Here is a 24,705-nt window from a genome sequence, read left to right on the forward strand (position 1 = left end):
ACTGTGCATCTAGTAAATCAGTTAAGGCTCCAAAGCACTTAGAGAAAAGACAGAAAACCAATATATTTGAAAGGGATTTGCACTTTTAAAATGTCTCCAGTTGTATCTCATGTCTAATAAAATTTGAGAAGCACTTCTTTAGACCCACACTGTCAACATAGTAGCCAATAGTCACAAGTGGGTATTGAGCACTTAAAATTTGCTTCTCAGAATTTAGATGTGCAATAATTTTATAAAATAAATAGAAACCAGGCTTCAAAGTTTTAGTGTGGAAAGTCACGATTATTTTTACATTGATTAAATAATAATATTTTGTATATACTGGGTTAAGAAAACTTGTTATTAGAATTATTTTTCTCTCTTCCTTGTTAGTGTCTTTGGTTACTGTAACATTTAAAATAATATATGTAGCTCACATCATATTTATATTGGACAGGGTTTCTCTAACCAACAAATGCCCTGGAGATAATCCTTAAGGAACTCTTTTACCCTGAGTTTGCATGTGATTTGAATATTATTTTTTAGAAGAAAAATTTAATATATATGCTCATTGACTTTTATTTATTAGACTTTTAGGCATCTAATTTTGCCTATCAGATATTTGTTGTGATTTTTATTTTATTCCAAACATTTGATAAACATCTGTGGTCATCCAGGCACTGTGTTTTCAGGGAGAGAGAGTAAAGACAGTATACAAGGTCCCATTCTTGAAGCAATTTGTAGTCTACTGCCTACAACTTTTGTATGTAGGTATTTACTATACTTAATACAAAGAAACTTATACTAAGTGAAGTATAATAAAGACAAAGTTAGGGTGGGATAAGGAAGGGTGGAAGGACTGGAGTTTGGAAACAGCTGACCATCACATTTTCCAAAATTATGTTAGAATTACAGAAGATTCATAGCAAAGGAGACAGTTGCTTAAAATGAACTTTGAAGTATTAAGAAAAAATGGGAGCAGATGGAGTTATTCTCTCTCTACCTACTAAAATCATAATGTAAAAGTATCCCTGCCCTTTCTTCTGGTAGAAACACCAGCCTTGTCTCATACCACCTAGGCTCTAAATTGAATACTTTTCTCTTGTAAAAAGAAAACATAAATGTTTGCAAGCTTTACTACTCTGAATTTGGTACATTCTTTTAATGGAATGTTCTCTCAGGAAATATAAATCCAACTGCTTTGGAAGTCTGAAGCCTTCAATCATTTACCAATTGGTGTTCAACTCATTAGTTGTCTTAGCATTCTGCACTGACTAAATTCACAGTGTGAATTATTTTTGGTGCATTAGGCAGAAATATTTATAGAACTATCTGAGGGCAGTATATTTCATTCCCCACACATTTTTATTGTTTTTAAAATATAGTCTTATTTACATATGTATAAATATAAATATATAATACATATAAAATATATCTGATTATTTATAAAAATACATAATATATAAAATATACATAAAATATATTTATAAAAATACATAATGCATTTATATAAACTACAAAAAGCATATATGCAGTGCTTGTCAAAATTTGAGATGCATGAGATGAACCTAGGGATATTACACAAGTGTAAGTTCCTTTTAAATCCCTTGATTTTCTGTCTTGTCAGAAGGAAACTTTGGAACCTTAACTGACTGAACCACAAGACAGTGTTTTCATGGGCAATTATGTGATTGTAGTCACATCCGGGAGAGAAGATCAGCAGGTACATAGTGCCCATAGTCTTAGTAAGGTAATTGCACTCGACTTTGAACATTCCCATTTGTAAATGAGGCAATACTCATTTGTTTTTCCATTTGTGAACATTCAGTGGCAGGACATAAAACTATATCCCTTCATTGTAAATGTTCAACTACCTTTTAACCATGATGTATGAGAAATGAAAGAAGTGTTTCTTTATAAACTCAAATTCTTCATTTTAAGATGAAAAAAAAAAAAAAAACTAACAGAAAGGTTAAATTTCTGAAGGTCACACTTAGCATTTTTGAAGTAAGCCCAAATATAGACCCACTTCTTGACTTCTAAACATTAGAATTTCTTGCAGTTATTAGTTTTCCTGGGAGTTCTGTGAGGGCTACCTGGATTCAAGACTTTCAGTTTCAGACCAGGAGAGTCCAAGGAAAAGCAGGATGAATTGATTACCATAGAATGCTTTCAAGATTTAGTTTTTCCTATTAAGAAAAATTTCTGAAAGTATTCATCTACTAATCCTGAGATTTAGCAGAACTAACACTAGTACAGACATACAGATAAACCCCATGCCCAAATCTTTCAGACATTGGAATAAGGCAGAGTTTGTAGACAGTATTTCCAGGCCTGGCACATGTTCCCACAAGCAGACTCCCACACTCTTTCTGTAGTTGTTTTCTGACTAAAATTCAATGATCCAGTGACCAAAGGAAACAACAACCATTAGCAGAAGAAGCCAGAATACTGTGTCCTCTCCTGGTTGGAAGATTGCCCACAATTGGACCAGAATATGAATATGAGAGAGTCCTTCATTTTGATAAGCCAATGAGGTTTAGAAATGTTTGGTTTAAATATTAGATTACACTAACATAGCTATCATACAGCAGCATCAGGTACTGATTTAATTTTTTTCTTTATCTTTTTCTTTACCAATCGAGCAATTCATGAGAAGGTGATTACTAAAAATAAGAGCATTTTATCAGTATTTTTGGTCATAGGAAACACTTTGCATTTACTAAAGAGCTGCAATGACTTTTGTATGAAATGTCTAATTGAGAGCATTGAAAAGTTTAAAATCAAATTCAAATTAGAAAACTAGAAATCATGGCCTTGAGCTAGTGTATTTAATTTTCTTGTTAATTGCTATATTCATATTTTAAGCTCCTTGATGGCATGATGACATCAAGTGGTATGATCAATTTATGGTATACAAATTTATTTTTTATGGATCAGAAGTTTTTAAATTGTCTAAAACATTGGTATTTTCACATTTTATTGACAAGTAGATAAGTTTGAGAATCCATTTGTCTATAAATCTTTCAAAGAGTACATGTCTTACCCTGTCACCATTTCCCTGTCCCTTCATTTTGTTTCACTTGAACTCCGTCTATTGCACATATAGAAATTATATAAATATCATTTAAGCAACTAGAGAGGTGACATTTTCACCCAATGGATATTGTGATCATATTTGTTCATTTACTAAGGCAACTGAATATATAATCAAAGATTAGAAAAAAAAAATAACAAAAATAAGTTTTGAACAAAAGGCTTAAAAGCAGTGGACATCATGTAGAAGCAAGAATTATCCAGGAAGAAGCAGAAAAGTAAATTACAAGATCATACCACAACTCAGGTACTCTGAGGAAAAGAACAGAGGGGGTTAATATTAAATGAAAGGTAATTAAATTCAACAGTTTGGATTTTAAAGGTACTTGGTGTATTTTTTTTAATAATGCTAGATAGCACACACAAAAAAATAGAAGATCACAAAATATGTTATAAATAACACCCTGAAGTTTGGGAAATTTATAAAATGTAATTCTCATTCTATGAGATTAAATATCTTGTTACCAATGGGATAAAGTGTCTTGTTATACAGAAGTTAAAATTGAAAAATATGGATCTGCTTCTGTTGCTTAACAATTGATTGGGGACAACTGGGAAAGTATTTCAATTGGAATCACTGCCTGTCAATAAACTTCTACCCAAAACAATTCTTACATAATAATCTTTTTTTTTCAAAAAAGTGTTTTATTTAGTCATTAATAAGGAAACTCCTATTAATGTTCATTTTTCCTAAAAAGGTAGTATGAATGAAATATATAAGAAGTATAGACCATAAATATCAGAATAGCATCAGTTGTTGCTTAATTTTTGTCTTGACATATGTCTGATCTTTTGGAATAATTTTATGGATTCCTTCATTAAGACCAGGGAATAAAGGAAATAGCTATTCTAGCTACTCATCAACAGAATGTTGTAGTCAATTTAGAAAGTAAATGAAAATATTCCATGACATCATTTAGAAGATGAAAATATAAATTTAAATATGAACCAGAAGATAAAAATGTCAAAAATGAAAATTTCAAAACAATGTGGCTACATTACTTCACCAACTTTCCATAGTCTGGTAATAAATGTCTGAACACATTATTTTCAAATTAAAATTAATTAGATATATAATTAACAAGTAAAGAGTGTAGCATTGTTTTATGGTGAGTCTATTTTTCCATGTTTTGGTTGCTGCATTATAGTTCGACATAATGGTGAGATTTCGTTGTTATATATTCATATATGTACAGAATATTAGTGTTAGAGTCTGTAAACAAGTCAGGATGGCGCCTAGCAAATGTTAGAGTCTGTAAACAAGTCTGGATGGCGCCTGGCAAAATGCCAGAGGGAGTGGTTTGTGAAGTAACAAAAGCGAGCAATTAAATGTGGAGATTCCTTATTGGTTAACTGCTGTATCTAGTTTATGTTAATTAGATAAGCTGTATGAAATGTATAAATACCACTCCTGTCCTACAATAAATGGCTCCTACTCCTGCTGTATCAATCTACACAAGTTCTTCATCACCCCCCCCCCCACCCCGCTATTTTGCCTAGCCAGCCAGGCTGCTGCAGATGGTGGCCTGTTAAGGGGAGCCCTGGGACACTCGGGGGTAAGTGACAAAAAAAAAAAAGCTGCCCGTCCATAGACAGGACGGGAGCAAATCTGCTCATCCCTAGACAGGTAGGGCAAGAGGAAAAATGGCCATTTTAAGAAGATGGAGAAGATTGATACAGTATGTTTGTGTCTTGTTTTGTCTCAGTGTATTGTATTGTCATTGTGATGAAAATATGGAAGGGGTGTTAAGTAAATTGATAAGGGAAAGAGGCACCCCAGTGGAACCAAGAGCAATTAGGGCATGTGTTGATGGAAGCCCAGGAACTCTAGTCAGAAAGAAAAAGAAAGTTAAGAAGAAGAAGGATTAACAGGAAAAAATTATAAGTATTTTATACATTGTAAACCCTTTAACCTTTCCAAAGCACTCATATGTCACACACACATTCATATATATATTTGGCTTTTTACTTACATGGCTATCATCTGGCAAATCAAAAGGAAAAATTCATGTGAGGATTATTAAGCTGCTATTTCTCAACATTAAGCCCCACCCATCATTTGGTTGATGTTAGTTCTGTGTTGAAACCACAAACCTACTGTCTCTTTCACCAGGTGGCTCCCATTTAAGTTCTGTGGAACAATTCAGAGAGAGGAGAAGTCTGGAACAAGGTTCAAGATAAGGGACTTGCTTCTTCCTCCAGACAAAGATACTTGGTTCCAGTCACACTGATTAGTTTGCTGATTTTCTCTCACTTCTAGTTACAGCTACATCCCATGCCCACAAAGAAAGGAGCATCATAAGACATAGATGCCATTTTTCAGAGGACTCTGAAGACTTGAATCACTCTCTTTGTTCCTGAGGCACTGTCATTATCGGGGATATATTTCCTCCTCATAGAGCTGTGTCTGGAGAGACTTCCTCCAAGCCTGAAGCTATACTTAGTATCTTCTAGTTACCCCACTTTAGAATGACTTTTTCATCTCAATACAATTGTTTTTTTATATAGTAGTGAATCTTTATTTTTCTATATTTTATTAGTGCATTATAGTTGGTCTTCACTGGGGTGTTCAAAACAGTCGATGAGAGTGGATGGTCACTGCCTATGCCCAAGTGACCTGCTTTCCATTTCTTCTTGGGCTGTGTACTGAGAGAATAGGGCTGGTGGGTGGGGAGAGAGTTTATGGGAGAGCAAGCTGGGGGCTGTTAATAACCCCTTTTTCTTTTTATGTTGCTCACTGAAAGATCATTTTGATTGGCCTAAAACTGAAGCTGGTTGAAATAACTCTCAACTTTCCTTCTCATCAGTACTAAGTAGAAAGCAATGGGAAGTACTGTTGATTATAGTTTTGTCTGCAGAGACCAGAATGATACACTCAAAAGGTAGGGCTGCTGCAGAGTTCTCTGAGGGGAGTTCCAGCAGCTGGGGTTAGGTCTTATCAGCCTTAAGGGCTTTGTGGGGTGGTATCCGCTCTGGAGAGGTTAGATCAACACATTCCTAGGGCAGAGAGTCTGCATCTCAGAAACCTTCCAAGGATTCTTCTCCTGAGGAGCCAATTGTCTCGCCAACTCTGCTGCTCATGAACACAGCCTTCCCATGCTTCATCCATGAGCATATTCACACCCACCTGTTCAGATTCCTGAGTCTCTTCAGCTGATTACATGAGCCACTAGATTCAAAGGGAAAGTAAGTTTTACTTCCTTTCATTTTTCTGACTTGAATCTCTCTGGGGACAATCTTGTTTGTGCCCATTTCAATTAGTCTGTTAGATACATCCTAGACCATGCATTAGTCATTTGCTGGGGCAGTATGAAAATATTTGCTATGATTCCCTGGGCTATTGTTTTGTTGTTGTTGTTTGTTTTCTTTTTCTTTTTTTTTTATCATTTTTGTGAAGTGTTGAGAATTGCAAGTGTTGAGACACCACAGGTTCACAGGATGGAGACTCTGTTGCTTAATTAAACTCATCCAAAAGAGTACACTTTGTTCCTCACAAAGCAAGCTGCAGTGTAGCCACCTCAAGAAGGCTCTTGCTTCGACTCTGCATTTGCCACTTGTGAAATAGCACTTTTCAAATACCAGTTTGCTGTGCAGTCTCTGGATCAGCTAAGTTTGGGCTGCTATTCTGATCTACAGGTTTTTCCATGCCAAAGATTCCCTTTGTGGTTCTATTATTTCTCTCTTCTGTGGTGAACCAGCACCACTGCAGCTTCTGCTGCCACATCTGGCTTAGCTGCAATGTACCCTTTTTTTGTTCTTTGTTCAATGTGCTCAAATTTATGAATGTCTAAGATGCTCTGATTTTCCGATATTGAATTTTCGTGAAACCTCTCTTTCAGCCACCTTGCTGATAAGCAGTACTCCCATTGCTTGAATTATGAGCCATGGAACAACTGGAAATGCAACCTTCCACTAATCCACCATCTTGAATCTCCCTATAATGGCCAATCTTAAGAGTCCTGACTAACAAGATTTTCCTGATGCCCATACTGATTTAATTCAACTCTTAAATTCTTAAAACTTTCATTTTCTTTTCCGTAGAAACTTATTACAGGCTACATTATATTTTTGCCTTTTTTTTTTCAATACTGATTTCATGCCATTTTTAACTAGATTGTGAACTGCATGGAGCCAGAAGTCATGTTATGAATTTCTTTCATTCTGGTTACTATACTCTCTTACACACAAGAACTGACAAACTAACGGCTATTATTGAAAACATGAGAAAAATTATAACAAATATCTCAACCTGTCTGCTCTTCTGGAATAGGAATTTAAATTTAGGGGAAACACCAATGCTAGAAATGAAAAATAGAGGAATAATTCATCTCATGCACCTCTAAGTATAATAATCATATATCACCCTATTTCAGAGAGAGAAAATTACAACATTATTTTAATTTAAAAAATCCAGAAGATTGAAATTCCTTGTATTCCCAGAGAGGGAATGGATGATTAGATTAAGCACTTTTAAAGTACAAGGAATAGATGAGATCTTAATCCAAGAACTATTAATGGCCAAAAGCTATTCTCAATGCACTATGATTTTTAAGATGACAGATCCAATATTCAAACAGTATTGAGTCCCCATCTTAGCCTGACCACAGGCTATCTGTGCAACTGTAAGCAATTTATCTGCTCTTAGTTTACAGTATTAAAGTGAGATAAAATAATAACCATTATATTTACTCTCTAATATTATTTTGAAGATTACATTAGATGTTTGTGAAAGTGGTAAGAAGAGTACCAATACCTAGAAAGCTTTCAATGGCTAGTAACTGTTCTCCAGACACAGGACCTGACCTGCATCTTTGTATAGTAAAGAAATACAGCACAGTCTAGGGGCTGAGTCACATACTCAGACAAGGTCGTTTGTATAAAGTGTGGCAAATAATGCATAAGAATTACAACATGAAGTCGAGGAGACTATTCGATTGTCTCTGTACTCCACCGTGATTAACAATGATTAATAGGAAACTCCATATTCAAAAGAGATGCTTTTCTGGGCATAATGGTGCACACCTGTAATTCCTGACACTGACAACTGAGGCAAGAGGATTTCGAGTTTGAGGCCAGCCTGGGCAATGTAGTGAGATCTGGTCTCAAAATAAAAAAAATTATCTCAGTGATAAAGTGCTCCTGGGTTCAATCCTCAATGAGAGAGAGAGAGACAGAAAGAGAGAGACAGAGAAAGAGAGAGGCTTAGTACTACTAGATGACTAAGTTGCTAAGTTGTTCTATCCCTTTCCCTCTTCTCCATTTTATTTAAAACTGAATTAACAGGGAGCACAATTCAGCAGTAGAGTGTATTTATAGTATGAACAAGGCCCTGAGTTCATTTCCTAGTACCAAAACAAAGACAGATACAAACACAAATTAAAAAGACTTGAAAATGTATTAGACAGTGTGGTGCTTCTGGAGGAAATGAAGAGAACTTTTGTATTTCCCTCCTATTTCCATTAAGGAAGAGAGAAAGAGACTCTCTGTCCTTTACTATATGTCAGAGGTATCTAAGAGATTTTCTGGGAAAGATCAGGAAACCAGCTTTCCACTCCTAAGCTGAATTTGATGACCTGCAGAAAGGTTTAGAAGATGCTGTGCTGAAACCCAGTAGTGTGTGATGGCAACTTAGAAAAGTCAAGCAAACTTATGAAGTTTAGAAAGAGAAGATGGCTATCTTTCATCTGGAAGTCTGTAGTCAGGAGACAATCTAGACGCAAAAGCAATGGCAGGGTGAGGGAGACAGGAAGTAGGGGCTGAAGATTCAACTGCAAATCCACATCAATATTTTATGTATATTGAATAGTTTTATCATGTGGAAGAAACTTCCAAGGTCTTTGGAATAATAAAAAATAATAATAATAATCCCCCCTAACAATCCAGTATCTGGATGTTTGCCATGAAGCCAGACATTTGACCAAAGACAAGCATAAATATTACAAGTTAAGTCTCATCTTTCCTACCTTCCCTGAACCTACTGTCCTAACTGGGGAAGACTGATTGAGGGAAAATGTGAGGCCAGGGGATTGAGCATGGAGAGGAAGGGAAAAGGCCAAAGATGACATGTCCCCTTCTCTAAGTTTATAAGGAGAGGCATGGTCATTGCTTAGTCTTTTTAATACTAAAAATAATAGGTTTATTGTAGTTTCAAGTGATTAGAAAGCTATGACATTTATCAGATGTTGAGTTAAAAAGGGAAATATAAAATAACAGATCTGAGGGCAGAAAGTAGAGTAAGAAAGCTGCTTTCTGATCTTATTGCTTTGCCATTTTAATGTGTTTTGGTAAATAAACCTGTAGTATTATATCTTATACAGTGAATTAAGGGAACTAGCTGGGCGTGGTGGCACATGCCTGTAATCCCAGTGGCTTGGGAGGCTGAGGCAGAAGTATCCAGAGTTCAAAGCCAGCCTTAGCAACTTAGTGAGGCACTAAGCAACTCAGTGGGACCCTGTCTCTAAATGAAATACAAAAAGGGCTGGGGAAGTTGTTCAGTGGCCAAGTGCCCCTGAGTGCAATCCATGGTACCAAAAAAAAAAAAAAAATTAAGGGAAATAATAAAGAATTTGTCCCACTCCACCCCAAAATTATTTTTAAAAATTCATAGATTACCAACAAGAGTACTTACTAAATTTGGGAACAACAGCAAAGTAAGAGAAGATTCATAGGAGATGCTAGCATTTTAACCTGGGTTCTTCAAAGGAATTGGTTTCAGCACAAAGGGAAACAAACAAGCAAAGAACAACAAATCTCTGGTATGGAACTGAAACAAATATAAACTCTCTCTAGAGATAACATCTAAATTGAGTCATTCAGCTTTCTAAAGGTGAAGATCCAGAAAAAATGAGTTCACAGTCGCATATCATCAAGCAGTGCTTAAATTAGATGCATCACAGAAATGCACTTTGCCTGGGTTCCCCTCTTCAGAATGACCAAAGGATGATTCGTCAGTCTACCTAACTGCGCTTCTGCCTATGTCTTTCTTTCCAAAAATCTTACTTTATGACAATATTGTATGATGATAATTCTGTCCATACCCACATTACCAATTATATTGGCTTCTCATTAATTCCTTTTTAAAAGTATGCAGTTGCAAATTTCCCTCATTGTATGTAAGTATGCTGTGTATCTGTGTGTGTGTGTATGTATATGTATATATTTATATGTATATATATATATTTATTTAGATATCCTTAACCAGGTTAACTAAGTTCTCTTCCAATTCTAGTTGAGCAAGAATCTTTAAAAAAAAATATCATAGATACTTTCGAATTGGGTAAAATAACCTTCCTGCATCTATTGAAATAATCATATAATTTTTAATCCAATTTGTTCATATGAAAAGTTCCATGAAATTACCTTTATATTCCCTGGATACAACTAATTTGGTCATGATACACTATAATAGAAAATGAAATATTTTTAGAATATGAATTAAAAACAAAATTTTGAACATAAATGTTGTAATGATTCAAAAATGTTTTTATTTCCATATATTAAATTTAGCCTATTTGCTTAGCAACTACTGTCTAAAATTTCAAAATGACCAAAGGATTATCAAAAGTCACATTGCCTATAAAGCCAACATGTCAGATATCTCAGTAAAAAATTATAAAATACCTAAACACTTTAAAACACATTGGGTGAAAAACAAAAATAAAACCAAATGAAATGTCTAAAATAAATACATGAAAATTAGAATACATCAAATAAATACAGAGAGTTTGGAGAATACACCAAAGCAAAATTATAAAAAGAGGATTTAAATATGTTACAAAATGTTTTAATAAACCATGTGATCACTCTGCTCCTCTCCCCACAACCAACACAAGCACATGGTACACAGATCCCCACGTACGCACACATACATTGGTATATTTATTGCCTAACTGGAGATCATTCTGCAGCTTCCAATGCAGCTATCACAGATAAAGTGGCTTCCTGTAATGACTTCAAACAAAAAATTAGCCTTGCTTATTCTTAACCTGAAGCCAGTCAGGAATGTACCACCTTATATTTATTTACTCTCTGTTATGGTTTGGACGTGAGGTTCCCCCAAAAGCTCATATGTGAGGCAATGCAAGATGATTCAGAGAAAAAATGATTGGGTTTCGAGAGTCTTAACTCAAACAATGAATTAATCCTCTGATAGCCATTAACTAGATGGTAATTGAAATGGTAGGAGGTGAAAATTAGGGCTTGGCTTTGGTGTATGTATTTGTATCTAGAGAGTGAAATCTCTCTGCTTCCTGTTCACCATGATGTGAGCTACTTCCCTCTGCCACCTTCTCCCTCCATCACCATGATGTTCAGCCTTACATAAACCCCTGAGGAATGGAGCTGGCCTTCAATGGCTAATACCTCTGAGACCATGAGACCTCAAATAAATTTTTCCTCCTTGATAGTTGTTCCGGTCAGATCCTATAGTCACAGCAGCGCAAAAACTGACTAAAACACCCTCCTTCTCTGCATAATTTTATGCTTACATTAAATCCTACCACCCTTGGACTGCATTACTCAATAACAGTACCAATTGTGCCTTCTCAAATCTACATTGTTTTCCGGAACTGAGATAAAACTATGACAAAGTAAGAAGTTTTTCTGCCATGATCACATATTAGAATATAAATTAATAATATTTTCTATGTTCATAAATCGCAAAGGGAAAATCCATTAAAAATGTCAAACACAAATTCAATACAAATCAATATACATTTTTAAATAATGAGATGTATAGTCAAAATTTTTATCAAGTAGGAGGTTTTTTTTTTCATAAAATGAAAGCAAAATCATTTTCTTATTTCTTTCAAATAAACTTTCGTATTTCTTTCAATGGGTCATTCTTATGAAAATTGGCGTCAACACTGGAATTCCTGCCATGTATAACCATGCATCATTATTAAGTGCATATTAGTTAATGAAATCATAAGGGAAACCTAAATGAATCATGCCAAGAAAATCATGTAATCACCCACCGCATAATATTTACCAAAAAGAACTAAACATATAGTATTATTTTTAGTAGCAATTATATGCTTAGGAGTTTATCACTGGTATAAATGGACCTTTGGTTAAGATGCATGGGTCAGTTAAATTTACGCTCAGTAAAGCCAGAGATCATGAGAGTTTTGCTAGCTCATCCCTAGGCCTTCCATAATGAAAGCAATGAAGGATTCCATATTATAGGCAAGGCAGTCCTCCAAGCACATTACAGAAATCAGTACTTTCAATTTTTACAGAAGCTTTAATGATAGATGACCAATAAGACTTATAGCAATTATGTGAATTATCTATGGTGAAATAGATGGTAAGTGATAAGATGGGGATTGGAACCTATACATTCTGATTCCATAGCTTCTATTGACCATTGACTTTTAATGCTTTTCTTTTTTTTTTTTCTTTATATATGACAGCAGAATGTACTACAATTCTTTTTTAAAAAATAAATGACAGTAGAATGCATTACAATCCTTATTACACATACACAGCACAATTTTTCATATCTCTGGTTGTATAAAAAGTATGTTGACACCAATTCGTGTTTTCATACATGGACTTTGGATAATGATGTCTATCACATTCCACCATATTTGCTAATCCCCTGCCCCCTCCCTTTCTCTCCCACCCTTCTGTCCTATCTAGAATTCATCTATTCCTCCCATGCTCCCCCTCCCTACCCCACTAGGAGTCAGCCTCCTTATATCAGAGAGAACATTGGGCATTTGTTTTTTGGGGATTGGCTAACTTCACTTAGCATTATCTTCTGCAATGCCATCCATTTACGTTGTTAAAATTAATTGTTATGAAAAATATTTTTGAGTGTTGCATAAGAAATGAATAAAAACATGTATAAATAAATGACTATGCAAATTGTTATCCACTTATGAAGATAATACTTTTAGAAAATGCTAAATACAGCAAGTGCCAAGGAAGAGTGTGATGAAATAAAAATTGGTACACTCATCTAAAGGAATCTATGAAATCATTAAGAATAATGATAAACATGAAAGTATATGGGTATGAAAACATGGTGCTATGTATAAAGCAAATATCAAGGTGATATAGAGAATGACATCTTAATCCCCAGAACACTTGAATATATTGTCTTTCATGGCAGTGGAGAAATTAAGACTACACATAGCATTTGGGTTGGTAACCAGCTGGCCTTGAGATGGGGAGACTAAAGTGGATTATCCTAGTGGACCCAGTACAATTACAAGGATTCTTATAAATAAACGGAGAATCAGTGTCAGAATCAGAGAAAGATTCAAAGCTGTACACTGCTGTGTTTGAAGATGGAAGGGACCACAAGCCACGTACTCTGGACAACCTACATAACCTTAAAAAGGAAAAGAAATTTCCCCTAAAGACTCCAGAAAGAATGCAGTCTTGCCAACACTTTGATTTTAGTCCTGTGAGATCCATTTCAGACTTTGAACCTCTAGAACTTTAAAAGAGTAAATTTGTGTTATTTCAAACCATCAAGTTTGTAGTAATTGATTACAGCACAAATAGTTTCCACATACACCATATAGGAAAATAATTCCATATTTATATGTAAACACACACATATATACAGAATGATGTTGTGCACAATAATAACATTTGATGTTCTTTAGGTATATTTGTATTTTCTTTAAAGAATGTTTGAAATCATTGCATATACATCTATATCTACAAATGATATAATGTCAGAAATTAAAGCTAGTATGTAAAATATTTATGACATTTAGGTAGAAAAGCAATATTTAAATGGGGAGAAATACATATATATGCAGAAGGGTTTAAAGATATAATAAATCAAACATGTTTTTCATTTTACTTTCAGATGAAATATATTTTCTAAGCAGCAATTAATTATATTTTCATAGACCATCTTTATTTTTTAACTATGCACATGGATTAGCTATCTATTGATGTCTAATAAATTATTACAAACTTAGTAGCTTAAAATAACACTAATTTACTACCTTACTGTTTCTGTGTCATAAGTCTGGATATGGGTCTGCTTGTTTCTTCTCTCAACCATTCACCTGGCTGAAATCAATAAGTCAGTAAGGATGTGATGTCATCTGAGGTTTGGAGTCATCTTCCAAGCCCACCGGTTGTTAGAACTCAGTTTCTCCTAAATATAGAGAAGAAGTTGCATTTACTTGCAAACTACCCATCTGCAACTGTTCTCAACTTAGAGTTGTCACTCTGTACATAGAAGTCACACTCAGGTCTTTACCATGTGGACTGTATTTATAGGCACCTCAGGTTATGGTTGTTTTCTTCTTAATGCCAGCAGGAAAAAAAGTGTTTCTGCTATTTAACATCTCTGACTTCTTTCAAGGGCTGATCTGACTAGTCAGGTATACCCAGGAGAATCTTCCTTTAAATAATCTTGATGTCAACTAATTATGGACTTGAGTTACATAAGCAAACCCCTTTCACAACAACACCAAGATTAGTTTTAGATGAAATAATTGGCTGAATATATATGTATCAGGGCCCTGGAAACTAAGGGACTGTCTTAGAATTCTTTCTACTGTGCACGTTAGTTACTAAAACACTCCTATTTCACCAAAAGGTCCTTTCAGACCTCTGTTCAGGATGCTTAAGCCATACCCAAATTGTAGCTCTCTCACATTGCTTTAATGGAAGGATGTTTGAAATTCTGTTTTATTAAGATACAATTCATGTATCATGTAATTCACTCATTTAACAGATACAATTCAATGATTTTTACTATATTCAAAGGTTGTTGTGCAAGCATCAACACAAATAATTTAAAGGTACTTTTATCACCTCAAAAAGAAACCACATATATATGAGCAGTCAGTCTCCACTATCTTCATCTCCCCTCCCCTAAAGCCTTAAAGAATTACTGATCTCTTTTCCCTATAGATTCACCTATTCTGGATATTTCATATAAATGGATTACACGATATGCCATTTTTTGTTACAGGCTTTTTTCCCTTAACCTAATGCCTTCAAGATTCTTTCATGTTATATCCTATATCAGTACTTCATCCCTTGTCATTGCTGAGTTACAGTCCATTGTATGGATTAACAACACTTTATTCATCTATTCATCCGATGATAAACATTTGGGTTGTTTCCACTTGTTTGCTCTTTATGAACATGGTGCTATGAAAATTTATGGACAAATATTTATGTAAGCATATGAATTAAAAATATTTATTTAATTAAAAATATTAATATTTCTCTTAGGTACCTTGGAATAGAATTGCCAGGTCATATTGAATTTATGTTTCAACCTTTTGAGGAACTGAATGATTTTTTTTCAAAGAAAAATGAATATTTGTCATTCCTACCAGCATTATATGAAGGATTGGATTTATCCATAGCTTTGTCAACACACGTAATTATGTCATTTTTACTACAGCCATCCTAGGGAGTGGAAAATGCTATCCCATTGTGGTTTTGACTTTGATTTGCATTTCCCTAATAGCTGATGATGTTGAGCATCCTCTCATGTTCTTATTGGCCATTTGTATATATTCTTTGGGTCTGTTGATCTTTAAGGTCTATTTGATATATCACTTCCTGCATGAAACCTTTTCTAATTCTGCTAGTCAATTGTGATTTTATTCTCCTCTGATTTATAATCACATTCTTGTGTGGAACTTAATTACTGATAACTTCTGATGTATAACATACTAAGTCAAGTAGAGCTTGAAATATTTTTGTGAAGCAGATTTTGATACCTGGCCCCCAAGAAATATACAACCCTGTCATGTCAAGGAGTTAAAATATTTGTATTTAAGTTACATCGTTTGTCTTTGGTTTTCGTGTCTAGTTTGTAAAACTGATTGATTATTCTTTTATGACCCAGTAACACAAACCAAGTTTAGAAATATTAGTGAAATTGAACTCCAATCCCAGCCTCAATTATATCTAATTTGGGAGTGTTCTTAAGAAATATCTTTACTTAAAAACAAATCTCTTCACTTAAAAATTTTAGTGGTTTATTTTTTCTGTTAAAATCTTTCAACTTTCAGATGAAAGTTTCTTAAAAGGAAGTCACATTAACTCAAACCACCTGAGTATTTACCTCTTCCTCTAGTGCTCAAAATCAAATATAAAATTCCAAAAGAGGCTTATCTCACAATGGCCTCATTCATTTTCTATGAAAAATGCAAATCCCTGAGAATTTAATTTCATTAGAATATTATATTCATCCTTCAAAATCAAGCTGAAATGCCACTTCTTCTATAAAACCTTGTTCTGCTTTTATAAGGCAGTTAATTGGTCCCTCTCTCTGCTCTAAGCATGCACATAGTTCCAAACTTGAGTTCCATGATGGTAAGTATTATGTTCAATTGTGATTAGCTATTTATGCCCAACTTCCTCCATAAACTGTAACCTGTTTATGCTATAGACCATGCTGGATTTCTTTGTGTATTCAATTTCTATCTCACATTATCCAAGATGATTTATTTTTATAATTTTTAATCATTAATTCTTTTTGCCAGAGTTTGACAGTATTTTAAAATATTTTTTTTAGGAAGACCCATCTAGATTATATTTGCAGTTCATAAGATTTGAGACAATCTGAGGGACAGCATTAAAAACCTCTTCATCACAGCTGTGGCTTAACTGAATGTGGATGCCCAATTCTCTAGGAAACTTATTCTAAGCCTGTGATAAATAAGTCACACAACCCCATTAAGATTCAATTTTCTATCTTTAAATGTAGGGAGAAAATCTCTTTTAATGTCCCTTCTGAATCTAACATTGTATAATTATTATGTTAATATTTAAATCATTATGTAGGGTACACCTTGGTAGGCACACTTCTCAGATGAAGAAGGAGAAGAAGGAGAAAGGAGGAGGAGGAAGAGGAGGAGAAGGAGGAGGAGGGGAGGAAGAGAGGGGAGGAGGAGGAAGAGGGAAAGGAAAAGAAAGAGGAGAAAGAAAAAAGAAACAAATACCTCTATTCTAATGTTTAGTTTGCTATTTTTATATATTATACTTTATAATTCCAATAAGACACTTATAAGATGCTATATTACAGATAAAAGTGTATAGATGTTGAGCTGAGGGTGAGGCTCTGGCCTAGGAAGCAAGGGTCAGGGCTCTGCAGGTGGAAGAAGAGGCAAGATGTAGTCAGGATAGTAGAGGGGCTTAATCCAGCTTCCAACTTCAGCTTCAGCCCCCAGCCAGCTCTATTTTGCCTCCCCTTCCCTCACCCCACCTCCACCCAAGCTATTTTCCTAGGCCCTTTTTATATGCGCCAAACAAAGAAGGCACATGGCCAACAGGTTACATAAGTGGTGCATGCTCACAATCAAATGCTTATGACCTTGAGAATAATGTTTCTGAACTTAACTACAAACTGACCATAGCATAGTGAATTCATGGTCCTGGCTATATACTAAACACATAATATAATCCACCAGAAGCTTCAGCAATGGAGCCCAACAACAGCCATTTTGAGCCTGCCCCAACAACAGGTCACCAAATGTAACAAAACAACGCAGCACCTCTTGGTTCCAGACCTTGCAGCTGGTAAAGAAGCCAGTGAAGATTTAGCCTCAAGACTCTCTCTCTTTCCATAACTTATGTGTGTTTTGTGGAAATTCTTTTCAAAATTCACCATCTCCGAGTTTAATACAAACATGTAATTTATGAAAGATTATATGAGGCAGCTTCCTCATCCTCTTTCCCTCCCCTTCCATCTCAGATACAAGGTTACTTTTAGGAAAACACACTTATAGAGGGAATAGGAGTTTTCACTCATTGCAAGGTTCATGGCTAAGGCTTCTACAACAGAAGGCAGATTAACAAGAGAAAAGCATACATTATTTAATATAAGTTTTATGTGACACAGGAGCCTCCATTACAGTTGACCCAAGAAACAGGAAAAACTATGCTTTTATGGACAGTCATGAAGAAGTTTTCCCAGAAGACAAAAGGGAATGGTAATAGACTAGGGGAAACTTAGCAAGGCTTACTCATATTCTTTTGTGACTCTATGTGATACACCTTTTCTCTAGGTAGAGGATGCACACCTCTGAAATGAAGGTATTATGACCTACCTTAAGCATGTCCAGAAAATACTATTATTGATTGCTTCCAGGGAAAACCCAATGAGGGTAAGGTGACAATGGCCTTCCTGCTTCTGATTTTTCCTCACATATCAAGGTGCCATAATTTGGGACAGCCATGTGGTGGGAAAACAGATTTCCATCTTCCTTAGGCAATCGGGATAAGGACCTTGGAGGAGAACAGGAGAGGAGAGGGGCATCATGCCAACCTGCAAGCAGACATTGGGTCTGAAAGACATCCTGTGACTCTCTACTCCCTGCCAGCCTTATCCAGGATTACTTCTGAGTTAGAATACTTGATTCTGTTCCTCACAGATTCAACCGCAGCAGCCCTTCCTTAGTTACCCTTGCCCTTACACCAGCAAAGGCCAATAGATAACCAGATTCTTACCCAAAATGCATCCTCTTTCACACAGACATACCAAAAACTACCAGATGGGACTTCCTCTCTTAATTATGTAAATAAGCTTTTGAAATTATGCAGTGCTGATTGGTTTATTAAGCTTGGAGCTTGAAGAGCTTGATTGGTCCATGCTGGCATCTCTTACCCCACCAATCACCTGTACTGGGACATCAGACATGCCTTTAAAAAACCCTAGACAACAGACACCCATTGCCATTCCTCCATTGGGGCCCCTCCTCTTTAGGAGCTCTGCTCTCTTTCTATTACTCTAATAAATTCTGTTACTTTGCACTCACCCTTGTATCGGTGGATCTCATTCCTTGAATTTGTGAAACAAAGAACCCAACTGCCTAACACTGTGTTAGCAATATTTACATGTACATTAAATATAGTAAAACTATAGTATACAAACTATATTTAGAATATTTGTTAAATTTAAGTGTGTCCTCAATTCCAGCACTCCTAAGGCTTTCCCCCAGAGTCTTATTCTAAACTGTTCACCTATTGTCATATTAGGAACACTTGGACCTTCAATTAAATGAAAATGCACATTTAGATAATTAAAATATTTTGACACAATTAGAAGTGTCAAGAATGTAGAAGCAATCGCTAGCTAGCAGGGCTTTTCAAAAGTGTTACATTCTTCTGGCTCTTTTTATAAACTTGGTAGAAGGGGCATTTCATTCTCAACCAATGATTAAAATGTATTATGAAAGCCATAATAGTGATTGCATTCCACCATCCTGTGTTATTTAAGCCTGTTAATTGCTTTATTTTGAATCCCTGTGGCTTGGTTAATTGAGGTGATCAAAGTTCTTTGAAAATCTCCTCAGTCTTGCCAAACTTGGCTTTTGATGAGTCACTTTGATGTGGCTTGGGTGCCACTGTGAAATCTCAACAAAGAGAGCCCTGGCCTCCCTGGTGTCCTTGCATTTGGAAGGCTTAGGAAATTTCAAGGTCAAGGGGCTGAATCCTATTTGGATGCCTCCCTAGAGAAGCCTGAAATCAGGATATAATAAAGCAGTTTAATAATGCACAAAACTAAACTTTCAAAACTACCTCCTGTGTTATTCTGAATCTCATTGTTCAATTCTGATAGCCAATTCTAGCCTACTTGTATTCCAGAATATCTGGGAATTTAAACAAGAAATAGAACTACACCTCAAGGTTGACTTGAAAACTTATATGTTACAAATTGAAGTATAATGATCATTTCGGTTTAAACCAAATATATTTTCTTGTCATATTTGCCATTTTATTAAAAAATGCATGTAGTTACACAGTGGTACTAATTTGGGAATAGCAATACTTGGAAAGCAGAGCTGAGTTAATAATAAGGAGTACTTACAGATGGCTTTAAATTATGGTTTAACCCAGAACCCATGTTTGTGACAACATTTTTGTCCCAAAATAAAATGACAAATTCTAACATTTACTCTTGACTTGTTAAAGATAATTAATTCATGTAGTAGATCTTATTACTCAATATTTACAAATATGAGGACCCCTTTATATATATATAAAAAATTGAGAGACATCCAAATGATAATAATCACTTAGAATGAGAAGTTGGCCTTCATGGACTTTAAAACATTTATCAGAAAAACTGCAGTTCAACAATCATTGTAAAAAAATTTTGGTGAAAATTGACCAATATTTACATATATATTAAATATAGTAAAGCTATAGTATACAAACTATATTTAGAATATATGTTAAATTTAAGTAAAAGTTATTATTTAAACTTATAGATAATGCTTACCATACATATAGATTAGTCGACTTCTTGCAATAAATCTCTGACTTACCAAAATTATTCTACCCACTTTGGTATCCAGTGTTGTGGGGAAAAAAAAGAGAGATGAATTGGTTTCTAGCCAAAATATTGAAAATAATTATAATCTATGTGACATACCTTGCTCTCTAGTCCTTATTTTATTCTTCATCAAATTGACGGGGTGAACCACATGATTTCATGTTACCTTCTAGTGTTTTCTTTGAATACAATAATCCAGTTTTATGAATTTTTAAAAGTGTGATTTTTCTTGTTGTAATGGCAATGTTATGACATGTACATTGAAGAATTGGATATTAATCATTATTGGATCAATTTCTGTCTGGAGCAAAACATTTTAATTATTTGTATATTTTAAGTGAAAATATTGTTTGATCTGAAGTATCAAGATCATTGCTTTAAAAAACTACTTTAATTACCTAATTTTAATTTCAGAAAACGCGTGTTTTCTTTTTTTTCCCCTCCTAAAACATAAAGACTCCCCAATAGGATAGGACAAGCTTTTTCCTTTTCACTCCATATCCTTCATTTGGTATGTCTAAAATATATCATACCTTCAATTCCACCAAAATATCAGTTGTTGGAACTCAGTTAAGGACAGTAGTCAAATTTAAAAGGTTATAATGGCTCTTTTTTCTCTTTTGCATTTCAGAAATTAAAAAAAAAACAAGGAATTATACTTCAGATGATTTAGAATTTGCTCTTTGATCTTACTTTCAGGTAAACCACTTCTCAGCTCCTGATGAAAAAAAAAAAACATAATTTTATTTTCTCATTGCAATTCAGTACTGAGTTTTAAAAATTTCTTTAAAACATATTATATCAATGACAATTGTGGCTATTAACCCAATGCTAGATTTTTGGAAAAGATTATTTGCAGTTAATGCTCAAGGATACCTAAGTACCATAAAGAAATACAAACTAACAATAATAATAATAATACTGAATGGTGTTTCAGTCAGTTTTTGTGTCGCTGTGACCAAAAGACCAACTTAGAGGAATAACTTAGAAGAATAACATAGAGGAGGAAAATTTTGTTTTGGCTCACAGTTCCAGAGGTTCAGTCCATGGTTGGCTGACTCCACAGCTTTGGGCTTGTGGTGACAAAGAACATCATGGTGGAGGTATATGGCACAGAGAAGCACACAGGACATGGCAACCAGGAAACAGAGAAAGAGCTCTGCTCACAAGGAACAAACTATAAACCTCAAAAGTGTGCTTCCAATGACCTACTTCTTCCAGCCACACCCTGTCTGCTTACTTAATTCCTGTCATAGACTCTCATAAGCTTATGGTTTTACCTCTGAACAGTCTTGCATTGTCTCACACTCAGGTGACACCCCATATGTAAACTGGAACAGATGGTATAGAAGAAAAATCACTAGAAGGAAAGATGGGGATCTAAATTGTATTTCCAGCTCTTATAGGCATTGATGGTACTATTTTCAGTGTTAATACCCATCACATCCTTCATATGCAAAAGAGAAGGGCGGGCCCTTTCATCTCTAGATTTATTCTAGCAATTGGAAGGTAAAAAGGCGGGAAGATGGAAGGAAGATAAAAAGAAATGGGTAGAATTGATAAAAATCACTCTTTGTGGTACCAGGTATTAGGAATTAGATGTATCAGTAGCAGTCGGTGTTTCTTCCACGTCTTCCATGCATTCAGTGCCAAACCAGCCCTCTGGTTTTGCTTCTTTGAACAAAGAACCTAAGGTGAGAATTCCATTAATGCTAGAGAAATGTTCTGCCTTAGGTTTTGCTCCTTCTTCCTTTTGCTGGTCTTTAGTTTGTTGGTTTATTTCAATCCCCTACTCCAGTTTCCCTTCTCTATTTCTTCCAACATAAATAGAAAGAAATCCTAAACACATGTTCTTAAGTTTTCTTTTCTCTCAACATAAAAGAGGATTTGAAGGAACAGGCTGTGTAAGGTGAATGGTGAGTGGTTGTGCTCATCAACATGCACACCCATGAGTCTCTTTAGCTCTTTGCACACTAAACATGGCTCATCACAAGGGCATTTGGGTGAGCTCATGAAAACCCATGAAAGGAGGCAGCATCAGTCCTCTGACTTCCAGCTCCCTCCTCCCATGAAATGAGCCACATTCGGCTGTTGCACTTGAGAGAACAGAATTTTATTGGCTAAAATTGCTCTCTTTTGTTTTTTAGGACTTACTTCCTTATGGGGGGAAAAATGTTTCATTTGTTTTTCTCTTTTGCGCAGTTTTGGAATTGGCCATCCTGACTGTTTTTTTTTTTTTTTTCTTTCTCCATGATTTTTCAAAGGGAGCCAATTAAAAAGATATATCATCTGTACAGATATTTGAAAGTTATATGTCACATAAAAATATGGAAAGAAATGAATACAAAAGATAAGGAAGCCTTCATAAATGATCCCATTAACAGCAGCAGCTACCAGACCCTTAGAATTTATACATACGGATGAGGCACCGAATCAATTTTAAATACCCAGAAGAAGAAAAGAAGACAAGAGGGCCTTAGGGACTTGTTTAAGTATTACAGGTGAGAGAGAAGAGCAGCATAATTTTGATTGGAGGGGACCCTTTCCATCAGAAAAAGTCAAGTATTTCAAAATACTTGACTGAAGTATTTATCTGAAGCTCCCTCCTGACAGAAAGTTGCTTATTGAAAAACGCTGACTCATTCCCCTAATCTGCATTACTTATCCTGTTGTGTGATATTAACTCATATTTTGCAAAGAGTGAAGAGGGAAGGAAAGGAGACTTGGAAGTGCGGCATGCTGTATGCCTGAGCCAGAGCAACTGAGAGGCGGGCAGCATTGCCAACTACGGAGCTATTTCCAGATTCCTCATGCAAAACACAAGTTAGGAAAATAGGATTTTATTCACCAGGATGAATATGCAGATTGTCTAAAAAGCAATAACTTTATTGAAAGTCATTGCTATGGATGAAAGCTTCTAATCCTACTCTCCTATTTTTTTTCACTGAGGTTCATTGACACCTAAATGAAAAACTATTCAACAGAAACTGTTAACATTTATGTATCGAGTAAAGTAAAAACATGGGTATTATATTCTTGGTTCTCAAATAGCTCTTTTCCCTAAAACCACGTAAGTCAAAAACAAATACACGAAGAAGGTTGGCACCAAAGCACTATGATCTAGACACTTTTGGCCTAGTTCCTGAACGGATTAAGTTTAGTTTGTTTGCATTAATTTGCTCACTCAGGTCTTCAGTAGCTCTTACTTTGTGCCAAGAATTGTTTAGTGTTGAACACTGTATGATGCTGAATGAGACATGTCTCTGTCCTCTGTGAGTTTATGTTCTACTATATACAAACAAGGGCTGGGGTGGGGCTCAGTGGTAGAGTGCTTGCCTAGCATGTGTAAGGCCTCGGGTTTGATTCCTGGCCCTGCAAACACAAGTAAGGAAATAAAGATATATTATCTGTAAATTCCATTAATAGTGAGTACAAACAAAAATAAGTAAAAAAAAAAAAGTAAGATTCATATATTTAGTGGTCAGTATTTGGTGCAGTTAAACAGAAGTTTGGGTGCTTTAAAAAGAAGTTTGAACAGAGTTAATAAAGAAATGCAATACAAAATGTTTCAAAAGACGGAAGACATGAAAGTAGAGGCCTGCCACCAAAGGTTTTGTGTTTAAAAGCCCTCCAGTGTTGCTCAAGTATATTCTGGAAGCTAATATGTACCACAAACGCCTCTGAAATCCATGAAACTAGAGAGTATTGAACCTGAAGTTCAGCCTTTTGAATGGCCTCCTGTGGCATTCTACAGACTTGTTTGTCAGCAAAAGAACAAAAAAGGTAGACTGTATCCCACTTTTTCTTTCAAAATATTCCTTAAAACTTAACTTCAATCTAGCATCCTTGTGGTGAGGTGTCTGGGAAATATAGTTTTCGGCAGGATGAAGGAAGTCGGTCAAGGGAGGGGAGACTGAGGCTGAGTGGACCCGTCCACAGAATCTATCACATTGCAGATTGAAATGAAAGATGTTTAAGAAGATAAAATAAGTGATGTGATAGAGAGAATAAAATGTCAGTGTTAGGAGCTTACTGTGATATGCAGGTCAGAGAGGACTCATTGAGAAGCTGATATTTGGTCAGAGGTTTGAAGAAAGGTGCTAATGTCAGTCATTTGAAGAGCCAAAGAAAGAATTGCAGTTATGGTCCAGTGCAAAGACACTTGGAGGAGAAGGGGCTTGGTGTGTCTGAGGAAAAGAAATAAGTCAACTGTAGCATGGCTCATGGACAATGAAGTGGGAGAGTGAAGCACAAAAGTGTAAAATGAAGAAAGGTAGCCAGGGAGAACGGAAACCTTACAAGCCATAATGAGAGCCATAAACAACTACTGAAAAGTTTCAAGCAGAATAGCACTA

Source organism: Marmota flaviventris, chromosome 14 (genome assembly GCF_047511675.1).
Source record: "Marmota flaviventris isolate mMarFla1 chromosome 14, mMarFla1.hap1, whole genome shotgun sequence".
NCBI lineage: Eukaryota > Metazoa > Chordata > Mammalia > Rodentia > Sciuridae > Marmota > Marmota flaviventris.